Here is a 14,442-nt window from a genome sequence, read left to right on the forward strand (position 1 = left end):
TAAACCAACTCATATTCACTTGCCATTGGTTTTGAAGACCTGTCATCAAGTGGTGATTAATTTTTAGGAAAAATTATTTTTCTTTCTATACACAAGAATGAACCAAAGTTTTGGTAAGACCCCACATTACCATATGAGGTAAGGATTGTACTACAAATATTATATTTAGATACTTAACATATATACCTTGAAAAGATTTTAGATTTTTAACATGCTGAATCATTTTCTTGACACATTCCAACTGATGACGAATATTTTCTTTTGTCAGTTGTCTTTGCTGTTTATTTTTTAATTATCGTATTCATGTGACAAAAACATAATTATTTAGCAATGTGTTATAATTTCTTAGATTTTTCATATCTTACACATGATTTATATTCTTGTTTTTTCTATCAGTACTGCATTGTATTTATAATTTAATTGACAGAGTTTTCAGTATACATATTTTTTGTAAATATTTATGAACTCATTTTTTATCTTGCCCATGCTAATAATTTCAAAAAGTGAGAAGTAAGTTGAAATGAGTGCATGCTAACAACAGAAATGTGAGTCTCGCAAGAGACGAGTCAAAAAACAGATCTGTTCTATTTTCACCAATTTGTTAAAAATTCCTTGAGTCATTTTACTTTGTTTATCATGTTAAGCCAAGCTTTTGTTATTTATGTCTTTTTGTGACTGAAATATTATTTTAGATTCTAATGAATTCATATAATATAAAAACTAGATTTGTACCAATATTTTGTTTTTTGAGGCAGACATCTCAACTTTTTTGAATTTTAATATACATCTCATTTCTTTTTCTTTTTAAACATGTATTTGTGAAAAGCAAAATGTGTTTTAGTATGTATACGTGTAATTGTAATTGAAATTGACAATCAAATTTTTATCTGTGAACATAGATGTACACTATTTTGAATAGTTTAGCTTGCAAATATTAATGATTATGCAATGGTAGAAGAGTTCCGAATGCACGAATCAATTAGCTGAATGTTTGAAATAAATATTCTCAAATTTAGATCATCGAGAATACTAAATATCGTCTCAGTGTTTACAAGTGAGATTGCAATGTTTTAGTTTTAGCAATTATTTAAGAATGCCAATACCATGAATGCTGTGTAGGAATTATGATCTTTAAATCATATGATGAAATGGTATATAAATAAATCTTCAATTTAGGTAGATCAAAAGAAAATGAAATGTTTTGTTTTTATTATTATGATTATTATTTTTATCAGTATCAATATTATTGTCATTGGCCAAAATGCCAAAGCATATGATTTAAAAGTTTATATGTGATTAATAGAACATAGAGAGAAGTATGGTGCGTGTTATCATAATATGGTATCGATCTGGATTGTAGAGTGTGAGGATTATTTGAAATTTGAGGAAAGATGTGTCAAAAACAAAAAGAAGCAAACAAATAAACAAACAAACCAAAATGCCTTGCCATTCTACATGGAAGAGGCAAGTTTGACATGTTATGGGTTTTGGTGATTGATTACATGCTAAAGGACTAATGTAGGTAATGTAGAGATAGGGGAAGAAAGGTGAGAGAGAGAGAGGGTTTTTTTGTTGGGGGGGGGGGCAGAGAGAAAGAAAGGGAGGAAATTCTTGTAATATGGGCAATATAATGAGGATGGGTTACAATATTTTCTGTATTGTAAAAGGTCATATTTTGAAACACAAGCAGGCTACTTTTGTCTCCTGATTATAAGTATTTTTTCATAATACTTCGATATAAAAGACAAAGAAACATGAATACATGTACATTTCTTCATGGGTGACTACGGGACTGGAGATTTTCTAACGTAGATGGGGTACAATCAACTCTCCGGTAGGTCTTTGTGACGTCGTTCGATGTCATTGAACTTTGCTTGGCCTTGAGAGCGTTGCCGTCTCTTTTGTGTGCATGAGCGCCATCTATACACGGAACTCGCTCATGTTTCATAAAATGTATGGAGTGTTGAATTCTGACCACGGGCTTTCCTTCGAATTCGACGATTACGAATACTTAAAATCTATATTTCAAAAAATAATCGAAGAGCATAATAGAACTAATGTGATATCTAAGACGGCAGTAGCGGGTAAAGATGTAGTTTCCTCAGTGCAGGTAAAGATAGGTTCCATTCTTTTAATCGTTAATTCTGGTCTTGATAGATGAAATTGGAAACAATTTTTATCTTATAAATTTTTTCGGAAAATATTACATTTGCATTTTCTTCTGAATTCTTAACGATTCACCTGATTGAGTTATTGATATAATATTTGATGCTCTTTGTGAGACAGAATTTTCTCTCACACGAAGAAGAATGAAGAGGAGAAAGAGAAGAAATAGAAGAGGAAGAAGGAAAATAATAGTGATAAGAAGAAGAAGGAGAAGTTGAAGAAGAAGAAAGAGAAGAAGAAGAAGAGAAATAAGTGATATAAAAATAATGATGAGAAGAAGAAGGAGAAGTTGAAGAAGAAGAAGAGAAATGATTGAAATAAAAAGTAGAAGATGAAGGGGGAAACAGGAGATTCATATCGATGAACTAGCTTTAAAAAAAAAAAACACCATGTAGGCCTACTAGTGTGAATTAGATATCTATAATGGGGTTGGCCTACACTTAAAGAGAGCCATGCTTTAACATAATAAAATATAATAAATTTACATCGTGTCATAGAATTTGAATCTTCATTTCACGACGAAATTCATAATTCCAACCAAGTACTTACAACAATTAAACAAATTAATTATTATGCATTTACTTTATGTGTTTGCAAGATATTCCTTTACGTTTTAACAATTTCTTTTCAATAACAGCCCAAAACTATTTATTTTGTATTACTAGTTTATACATTGCATTTATCGATGTTCATCATAAATAAACTTACTATAACTGAGTAAGCATATTTCACTCTACTTATTTTCATGATAAAACAAACAACGGCCACTTGACAAAGACACGGCCTGTCTCTAGGAAAATGTTCATAACATGATTTGGGACAATTTTGTTTAATCAATTCACAACTATAGGTCGAGCGTACTCGCACTGATTTGACACCCCCCCCCCCCCTATTCAGTTCTATTCTAGTTAATGCTTTTCTGGTTCTCAACAAACCATAATATGCTCCACAACAATTTCTCAAGTCTATATTTCACCATAGAAAGCTCCATGATCTTCGGGAGTTCCTGCCATGGTAGGCACTTATTGTCATTTTCTAACTGATCTATAAGTTATTGCTGGGTGCCCTCTGATGCGTTTGCCTCTTGAAGGTTCCCACAAGAGCATTACAAACTTTATTGGAGAGAGAGAGAGAGAGAGAGAGAGAGAGGGAGAGAGAGAGAGAGAGAGGGAAGGAGAGAGAGAGAGAGAGAGAGAGATAGAACGGAAGAGAGGAAGGGAGATGTGTAGAGAAAGAAAGGGCCTGGGCGCGAGAGGAATTGTTTAATATATTCGTTTTGAATTTTGGGGTGAGCCATTTTGAACTGCGTGAAAAGGTTTATCTACCCAACGTCATAGTAGCTACAATAATCATTTTGGAGAGAAGTTGGTTGATTTTTTTACTTGTGGTGATGCAGGCATAAAAACGATATATCTTGCACAGCCCACGACGAGTACGAACACCATTTCAAATAGCCGCCACACAGCATTATTGCGGTATGTATTCAGGGATCGTCTTGAATGTTTGAATACCACTACGCTCCAAACGCACTCTCAGCCTAACGGTCATCGCGAGGCATCTTGACATGATATGAAAAGAGCGAGCGCACACACACGCGGACACACATACTAGCAGCACGTACTTTCCACACCCCCGCACCACGACGGACTCCGTACCGAATCACCGAGTACTGATGCCGCTGATACCCCGGGAAATACCATGACCTGATAGCGGGCTTGCAGGGGCTTGCAGGCCTAGGGGATTTCCAAATCAGTGGACTACTCCCCAAATTAGTGGGTCTCTATCGGCACGCGTCTTGCGAGCTCAGATTTTAATTTAGGATTCAAATGTATGCGGATATTGATCGGTTTCCCTGCCTTGATCCATGCAATATAAATTCGAGAATGTAATTAAGTTAAGTGGGTAGATACTTTTACAGGGGCCATATGCCGTACAATATGCGCGGAACAAGACGGAGGAATGCCCTGCATTGTTACGCACGTCTTTAATAATGTCAATATAAACTGCAAGATTAAATACAAATGATATTGGCTTCTTCATACTATATAGTCCTATGATTAAAAAGGCAAGTTCATGTTGCTCACTTTACCTTTGGAATTAACATATTTTTATTACAAAAAGTTTATCTCATAGTCATTAATCAGCAAATGCAATGTAGTTAAACGAAAATGTAGACCTTTAAAACGTGCGTAATATATATACTAAAGATAATAAGACAATATTATAACCACCATAAACATTGTGAAGTCTAACTAATATATAACAATAACATTGCATGGATTACTAAGAATATTGTTGAAATGGTGGAATATTTTATTGTTATCGGAATGTTAGAATTATAGTATCTTGAAATGAGATCCGTGCATTCTAAAATCCCAAATAAAGTAGAACAAATAAAATTAATGGGGACCTGACTGAAAAGTCTTGTAATATTTTCCCATTTTTTCAAAACGTTTTAAGCACATATAGTACTGATAATATACCCTAGACGGGTATGCAAGATTACATCGGACTCATACACCAGTGCTGTATTTCTCCCGCTTCTCGTACCCGAATATAGCCTGGTATGCACGACCCGGTCATGCGCGGAAAACAGAACAATATACCAATGAAATCGCTACCCGCATTATCGCGCACGAATTTGCAGTACACGTTCGGTTTGTTTACTCTATTAAAAAGTGCACGTTATAGGTGTGAGATTACGTTCTATTTCGGAGTGTTTGTTTGTTGTCGTGGATCTAATGAATAAGAGGGCGCACACCCAAACACGTTAGGACATGCATACGAGGGAGAAATATGTATTTCGAAATTTGATAATTGCACGGCAAGGAAAAAGTGGTATTTCGTAATAGCCATAGCTCGTGTGTACGGAGAGGGGCGTGTTTACGACATGTTAAGATGCATTGTATTTAAGTTTCTTTTGTTGTTAGATTATTGCGTTTGTCAGCGGGAAAATACCTTCAGTATAGAGTCAGATATGGGTCAAAATAATTGTTTTGAAACATTTCTGATATACGAAATTCATTTCCTTATTCCCTAGTCATATTAATAAGCTAACCTACTACAATATTCTTCTTTCGGTTATAGTGGAAGAGTGCAAAAATCATTGTGAGGAAGAGAAATGGTAAAAATATGAAAAACAAGAATAGGACATGCCATTGGCATCTCTGTCGCTGTTTATCAGTGGGGTATAATGTGGATAAAGAAAAGAAATAGTAAGGCAAGAAAAGGAATAGAAATTGCGGTTCTTTAAGGATTATATGCGTCCCCAATCCAGTTTTTTTTTTTTTGGGGGGGGGGGGGGAGGGGGCATAGGAAGTACAAAGGATGGTGTATTAGAGTCGGGGTAATATTGCCCCCTCCCAAAAAGGATATAGTGCAACACAAGTGTCTTTGAAGCATTTTGATTATAAATATCTTTGCATTATACTTCCAAGTATAATTATAAGTTTCGTTAATATCTTCTTGAATCTTTTCGCCTCCAAAACAGGATAAAGTGCATAAATTAGCATGTCAAAAGCTCAACATTCGATTGTAATCCTACATCTTAATGACATCATAGCTCAATCCCTAGTAGGCCTTGATATAATTCGTTACATTTTTAGATGATTTTTTTTCGTTGCAATTCTTATAATTTTCATGATTTTAATGAGGTCTAGTTTTATGGTGAACAAATTTTGAAGGAAGTTTTATGGAAATATTCACTCTAAAAATGCGCTTCTTGTGGTGAAAAACAACAACTATACCGCTTTAATCGATGTGCTTCAAAGCTTCAGATCGGCCTATTCAGACTTTGATTATCAACCCTTCGAGGGTTCTAGGACAATCACCCCCGGGACAATCACCTCAGCCACGTACCAGTGAGACAACCCCCGTAAAATAACCCCTAGGATAATTACGCCCACCCCCCCCCCCCCAGAAAAATTACCCCCATGAAAATTACACTCTTGGACAATCACCCCGACGACAATTACACCACCTGAAAAATTACCTCCCCCCCCCCGGACAATATTACCCCCCGAAAAAAACTCTAGAAGATTACCTCTCCCAAGGACAACCACTCCGTAATTAAAGGGGAAGTCTACCCTGATAGTAAGTTGGGTTTGATAAAAGCATAACAAATAGAGAAACAAGTTGGTGAAAGTTTGAGCAAAATCCGATTAAACATAATTATGAAAGTAATGCATTTTTGAAGTTGTCATCCGAGAAAAAAAAAATTGGCAACGCTGTCATGACTTGTTTCATGCGAACTCCTCTCCGAGTTGCTCTGCACAGAAAAATGTCATCAGCTTTCATTTTCTTAGTTTTGACGGAATAGATTTGTTTTATCATGGGTTGTATAAAAACATATTTTAAAAACATATATTGAGACTTTTGAGTTTTAAAGGTGTTTCCTTAACCCATTCCCTCCTGGAACCTGGTGGCCCCTGTATCAAACCTATGAGAATAAGAGAGTTCAGTAGTAAACGGGTTAAGGGTATATTTCCCTTGGGGTGTAAGTCCCTTGAAAGGGTGGCAATTGTCCTGGGGGGGGGGGGCGTAATTTCACCGGGGTTATTGTCTTTGGGGGTTAGTTTTCCGGGGGTACTTGTCCTGGAGGGAATTTGCCACGATACGACCCTGGGGTTTTGTACATTAAAGGCTTCTGGATAGTGAGGCAATGACGTCACGGACTCATGAGTGAGTTGCCAATTTTGTCTTGTGATTTTCAAAGTTGTTCATGTCATTAACAATTCATAACTTTCTTATTAATTATCGTTTTTGATTGGTTTGTATGATTTTTCTGCTTCTGTTATAAGCACGTTATTTTTGAAGTGGACTTGGCCTTTAATATAATCATCACGCTGTGAAGCAGAGAGGAAATATGTAGGGAGGGTGCAAATTTTCTCTTGAGGCCATAACCCCTGGATACGCCACTGATAAAGAGGATGGTACCCCGGATGAAGTCTCACCAATAATGCATGGAATCTCTCGCTTCACTCCGCGGTGTACTCAGAGAATCCAACCGAGTGATCGCCTTACAAGCACGATATTAAATAGACATCAATGGCTGTACCAATGTTGCTGCAAAAACACTCAAATGCAATGTATGGTACTCGAGATGATATAATAACGCCGGTAGAACTCGTTAAACGTTTTGACATAATAAGTTATGAAGAGAAAGTATTGAATAAAGAGAGGGTAGAGAAATTGATGAGAACTTTACAAAATAAAGGAGAGAAAGGAGAGAAAAGGACACAAAAAAGGAAAATCCGAGACGGAGAAGAGAGTATAGAGATTTGGGATGAAGAATTTTAGAAAGTCAAACTAAATCCCCCAAATTGCATGTCTGCACGTCATTAAAAATGTTATAAGATCATGGTAATAAACGAGAGTTGCTTATCGTGTTTGTATGTTGCTTTTTGTCTTTTTTACAATCATATAGTCAATAAAATGTGATCATTAACCAATAATGAAAGGAATGCCACAGGATATCATCATCAACTAAGCTTTCATCCTTTAATCTGTCGGTCAGATATATCTTGCCTGTTATAAAATTCTTGAAAATTATTTAAAGAATTCATCGCCGACAAGAAATATAAACATAGAATATGAATATATATATATATTTCCTGTATAATATTTACTGTCAGCTATGAAAACATTGCTCACTCTGTCGGTTAATTGAATCTGATCTCGCCGAAACTACTGGCCCGTTTCCGTGCTCAGGTGGTTAAGGCATTAGCGTTCTAGGCCCATGACCCGGGTTCGATTAACGGTGGAGACATTTTTATCAACCTTTATGGAAACAAAATATAGGACCGCACTGCATGTGGTACTTTGATAAAGGGACGCACCATTATTCACTCGTTTGCATTTTCAGAGTCGCTAGGTTGTTTGCATTTGAATTTTCTTCTTCTTATTATAAATATATATATATATAATATGAACAATCAAATAGTGGAAATAGTTTGCGTGTCTTTTGTTTTCATTGTACCTACTTTAAAAAAGAAATTGTGGACATTTTACCCCATGAGAGTTGCTGATGATTTAGTAAAAGGAAAAACTTTTCTTGAATTATATTTATATATATTTATAAGTAAACACACGCACATGCAATTACAGGGCTTCTAGACTTTAACTAGTTTATTTGTTGATTTTCCATGTAAATTTGAAAAAATATGCGTACTTGATGTAATTTGAAGCTTACAAGGAGCATTGTTAGCACAAAATAGATGGTTCATCGTAATCACTTTAGGGACCTCCGTAACTTTCGTCTCGTTAAGGTCCACACATCAGCCAAATCAGATTAAGGGTCTCATCATTCTTGTAAAAAAAAAAAGGGGGGGGGGCATTCTTCCAACAAAAATAAGAAGACAGTTCTCTGTGTCACATGCTGATTGAGATGCTGATTGAGTTGTGAAAACATTGATTTGCAACGTTGCTTGCTGCTGGAGTGCTGGTTCATGGACTATAGAGTACCGAAGCTGTGACGTCATAAAAATCTATTTTTAGAATTTCTCAACTTTTTCTTCGAGCATCAAAAATAATGTCCAAATATTTTAATGGTTAGGAGCCAGAGCATATAACACTGAGTTCCTGTAGGAAATATATTTATTCAGATGCTTCTATCTCAGCCAATACTTAACATATTAAATTGGTTTTCGACATTTTGACATTATTTTTGATGCTCTTTCGGACAATGAAGAAAAAATTGAGAAATTCTAAAAATATATTTTGATGACATTACACTTCACCACTCTATAGTGATACGACATTCGTCACGGGAACATGGGATATTTTCATACAGACGAGTGAAAATCTACTCTTTTTATGAGTCACGTTAGGGGTCACTTGGTTAGAAGTTGATTCCCCTCCAAACTAGTGGTTTAAATATATAACTCTTTCAGAGTGAATTCCACTCGTCTAATCATTGATTTCCACTCCAAAACAAAGTGATTCCTAATATGACCCCTTAAAGAATTGATTTCCAACCTGCACATTGATTTAGAGTACGTTCTGTACCAATCTTAACTTTCCAAATAGTGTGTCTGATATACAGCCAAGTAACTTCATAAAAAAGTGCTCATCATTCTGTTTTTATAGTTCATACAATTTATTATAGTATATACAATAGGTCTTTTGCAACAATATATGATTATACAAAAATGATAAAAATAAAGAAAAGTATTCTTTTTGAAAGAACGAGTTCTTATTCAATTTTGTCTTTCACAATCATCAAGGAATCGTAACCTACATAATAACAAGTGACACAAGTAAACCAAGCTCGAAGGGATAGTGATAAATTATGCTTAAAATATATATATATAAAAACAATCGCATCTATTTAGAACGAAATTAACTCAAGGGCAATTTCAATTCCCAATTGTATGACCCATCGAAATCATGTTCAGATTACGTAATACATCATTGTCATGTTCGCCCATTTCAATTGGTGACGCACAAGGCTTTTTAAATTAAGTGGATTTTTGTAGATCGTGATCGTGATTATCTTAAAATAATGAGACTAAATGGACAGAAATACAAAACAAAGTCATCATATTGGTTTTCAAACGGGGAACATATCTTATTTTGAGTTGATTTGATATCACCACGAGTATGATTGCAAACAAACCTTGTCTTTATGAATTAAAGCTCCACTGCACTACGTATAGCTACTCGCGCCCTCTATATAGCAAACAAAGCCTAATCGGTGACCATTGATCCCCCGTGGTCCCTTTTTCTTATGTTAATTGAGAGCTGATTTGATGAGATAACCACCTGTCCAGTGACCATGCAGGGAGGTCTAATCCCTCCTGGATAACTAGTACAGACGGGCTTAATAGAGATAATATTTAAAACTACTGCTAAAGTACCCGGCTCATTCAAAACGGTATGAAAAAGATTTGGTGAAGGCACTAATATAACCTACATATAATTTCAAACAGTAGCGCTCTCAATATGATAAGGATTGTTATATAAATGAGGATGCAGATAAAGGAAAAGATATAACTTAAATTGGTGTTTTTAACAAACATGCAACTCGTGGAATTCGATTTTAAGGTCTTATTAAAGTCTACATTTTCATTTTACCGACGATGTTTATATACTGTTTTTGGGGGGGATTGGTATATATATATATATATATATGTATGTATATCAAATCAATTATCCCCAATTAATGAAGAGCTGACCCCCCCCCCCTCCCCCTCCCCCCTCCAAGCCAGTCTATTTCAGTTTTCATTATAGACAAGTCATATACAAATCAAGGAATGTTCTCTAACAAAAGCTTTTTCATTGACAGATGACACAAAAAATCGTCTATTCCTTCATACTACAGTACATGGTCAAAATAAGAAACGGCTCATATTATTTCAGCTTATTTTACATGCCTCTTAGACATAGACACAGAAGAAATTGAACATACGCACATATTGTTATACAAAAGTTCAGCTGCAGGAGTTGTCTCTGCAAGGATGTGCATTCCTATAGCCTGGCGTCACCATGGGAACGCTCAAAGATGTTGTCTACTTCACGGCATGTAGGTGCTTCCATCTTCTGCAGAGAGCCTCATGTCTTCCTCAATCAGAGTGTGATGATCCTACATAGGGGATATTTGTAAATGATAATGAAACACAATTAATATTATTGAAAAAGAAAAAGAAAAAGCTTAACCCCACGGCTGAAATTTTCCTTTTAATTATCCACATTGAATGTTAAAGGAATAGTATAACGAAGCTTTGATTGCTGTGATAATTAGTTATTGACGATGATGAATAAGGGACAAAAATTAGAAAAAGGGAAGAAATACATCTCAGCGATTCGTGATGGGGAAAAATTGAATGACGTGATCATGTATTTATTCAACGGTATAAAGCTCAAACCGTAAGTTATCAGGAAAAACATAATAACGTGGGAGGGGGTATTGATTTGTGAAACATTGAAACAAAACATGGGTAAATATGTTCACATAAAAGACATGGAACTACCAAGACAGCTAAACAGCTAGTAGCTAAATCCTAAACCCACCATCCCATCTTCCTCCTCCTTTGGGTAAAATTGTAATCGGAATGAATTTAAAGCTGTTAGAGACTTACCATTCTTTGGTCTTTTCCTCTTGACTTCGTTAACCGTTGGATAGGTCCCCGTCTGTGCTGCCCAATGTTCGGGGTCGTTTCCCGGAGTAGGCTCTAAAGTAGATACCGTGCTCACCTGTAGTTGTTGGGGCGTGGCCTTGTCATCAGTTGCCGTTGCCATGGTACCGAAATTGCAGTTGTTGCTCTTTAGTCTGTGTTTAAGAAATATGCAGCATCGTAAAATTTGATTTGCATGGACATAGAAGGCGGATGGTTTTAAAAAGTAGGGTGGAGACCAGTGATTGGTGTGAAGAAGATGAAGAGAAATATGAAACTATTTCTCGTAATATTGGTGTCATGGATAGATTAAAAACTCATCTCCCTTCGTCTTCCTTACTTACGCTTTATTCCTCTCAGGTCTTAATTATATACTCCTGGTGTGAGGCAATACACACCTAAATTTGTTAAACAGAATCTTATTATTACAAAAGAAAGCTCTTCGTATCGTTAGCCTTTCTCATTTTCGCTCTTATACGGATCCTCTTTTCTTTCCAAAAAAATATTGAAAGTTAAAGATCTTTATCTCTTTCAGTTAGGCCAGTTTATGTATTCTTATAATAACAACATGCTTCCTTTCGTTTTTGATATGTTCACCCTAAATATATCCTCTCATATAAGTACCCAACTCGGCATTGTAATTAATTTCATCTACCTTTGCTGAGAACCCTTCTAGCTCAAAACACGTTTATTTATACAGCCCCACATTTTGGAACTCTATTCATAATGACATTCAACTTGCCCCCTCTCTTAATTCATTTAAGAGGAAATTGAAGTTGTTTCTAATACTTCCTTTACAATACAAGTTAGTATCAGTGCATTGTCAAATCATGTCTTGCCTTCCTTTCCTCCCGTCACGTTTTTTTAACGCTCTGTATGTATCTTACTATAATTGTGGTCACTAAAATGTATTATATTATTGAATTTTGAATTTTATATCTGATTTCGTGTCAAAATTACTGTTCTGTTGGAAATGAAAAATAAAACTGAAACTGGAGATCGATTTCAAAGAAATGTGTTGTTGAGTTGATCCCTGGACCAACAGCTTCTCTTATAATTGTCAATGAGGGTTACTTAGCAACTCTCTCAGTGGGTCTCGGTATGAGGTGAAAAGGTCATCAACGGTTTCCATTGATGGGTAAATTAAGCAAGCCAGCCCCCTGATTTAACAAATCGGTTGATTTCATTTTCCTTTGTAGTTTGCGAGAGCAATCTAAAAAAAAAGCTTATCGCAAGATAGGGTCCTTTCATACAAGGAGCATATATTTGTAATTCAATTTAAAATCTCATCGGGCTCTATCTACTACAATCATCGTTATCCTAAATCCTATATCAATGAAATAGCTTAAACTGGAATGTGGAATGTATGCCATGATTTGAACTCTTGCGAGTCTATATCGAATTATTCGAATTGCCTTGCTTTATGCCCCACCAAAATAAAGGTGTCCATAATTCAGAGATATTATTTTTCACATATATCACTCTGCCGTGACAATGGTTAGGCAAACGTAAAGCACAGCCAGTACAGTTTCGCAATAGTACGATAATCTGTTATTTTTTTTTTAATGAAATAGAGCAGCTCTTCCCTTCTCAAGAAAGAAGTATCCATGATAATACAAGCGTAATCCATTAAGATATATAGTATTTACACATAATTATACTGCATCGTCAGAAAAATGAAGCATCTTATTAATAATAATATTATCTGGTGTAAATTAAGCGGACCGTCTCCCCCGCCGTCGCCAGTGTTCAACACCGCCGAATTAGTAGGCCCGTAGTGTATTGAAGTAGTATACAGAGTTGCCTGCGGGCACGTGATGCATTTTATAACTCAGATCACATTAAAGCTTCCCAGCATGATGACGTGTTTGTGGCAAATGGTATTCCTATTATGAAAACTTGGTTCCTTTGTATTTCTTGTGATAGTAAAAAGTTTCTCATACACGTATCCACATATCCTTAGAATCACAATGTCCCCCCAGATAAATGATAATCAAGCAGTATTAATACATTAATAGCAACAGTTTCTACCACAGTGTATACACATTCTATGTATACACACAAGGAGGCAGCAGCCTGAAATAATGTTATAAATGACATCCACTCTAAGTTTCATGTTAGGAGAGTAGAATGATGATGAATAATTTGCTGATGGTAGTATTTCACAAAACATTTGACCAAATTAAATGAGGTCCATACTTCTTTTACATATCAAACGAACACCTCGAACAACTCATTCAATGCATGATAACTGTAATGTACAAATCGAAACATTGAAAAGAACTTGACGGGCGATGGGAAGTGAATACGGTAGTAGAGGCATCAAAGATATATGTTAAATCTGTGTTTCTCAGTCAAGGACTTAATAACAATGTGATGTCCGTCAGCTGTCACAAGCTAATGGACACTCCATCATTGTACGGCTCTGGAAATAGCGAGATGTTCTCTTTGTATAATGCTGTGATTTCCTACATTGAAAGCCCATGTATACTATTATCGTTCTTGTATCTTTCTCTTTACGATGACTACTTATATACCGCTGTTCATTATCAAATTGTGCTCATCAAAAGCTTACGTTTATATAATATATATATCTTTTTGTAAATATACACGCCTTTTCCTCTGATGTAGAAATGAGATTTTACGGCATGAAACGAACATTACATACTCATGGCTCTGAATTCTTAGCTGGTGGTAGGGATATTGATATTGTAACAGTCAGCTCAATATGTACATTAACAAGAAATTGAATGGAAGAATCATACAAATTACAATTCTTACCTTAGAGACAGCGAGAGACGAGTCAGATTGCTCAGCTGTTCACGTTTAGGAACCGTCTGAAGGGAATTTACCGCGAGACCAGCGAATCGTCGGAGCAATGGATGCCTTCGTCAGCCGTATGGATGCACGCAGCGTTGGTATCAAACTGCCACGTCGCACTGTCCAACTGGTTCCTTCACCAAAGAAACAATAGAAATAGATGTGTTTATTTTTGTCTCACAATCACGCTTTATCTGTAGATTCGATTTGTATATCGAAATATACAGTTGCCTGTTGTCTCTTCTATGCGACGGGAGATATTGGCAAAGTGCGAATGAACAATAAATGTCATCTCTACCACTGCGTTGTCGCAGAAAATGTTCGCGGTAGGCTGTCGCGTCGG

The 14,442-nt window shown here is 35.9% G+C and overlaps 1 long non-coding RNA gene across 1 annotated transcript; it reads right to left on the reverse strand.

Moving 5' to 3' along the window:
- Positions 1 to 10,333: 10,333 nt before the first annotated feature.
- On the reverse strand, positions 10,334 to 14,442 carry LOC752161. Its single transcript, XR_143750.3, has 3 exons — positions 14,061 to 14,442; positions 11,244 to 11,434; positions 10,334 to 10,747 (listed from the first exon to the last, which is right to left on the reverse strand). It is a non-coding gene; the product is annotated as an uncharacterized LOC752161 (long non-coding RNA).

This window comes from Strongylocentrotus purpuratus, unplaced genomic scaffold (genome assembly GCF_000002235.5).
Source record: "Strongylocentrotus purpuratus isolate Spur 01 unplaced genomic scaffold, Spur_5.0 spur5_scaffold_12, whole genome shotgun sequence".
Lineage (NCBI taxonomy): Eukaryota > Metazoa > Echinodermata > Echinoidea > Camarodonta > Strongylocentrotidae > Strongylocentrotus > Strongylocentrotus purpuratus.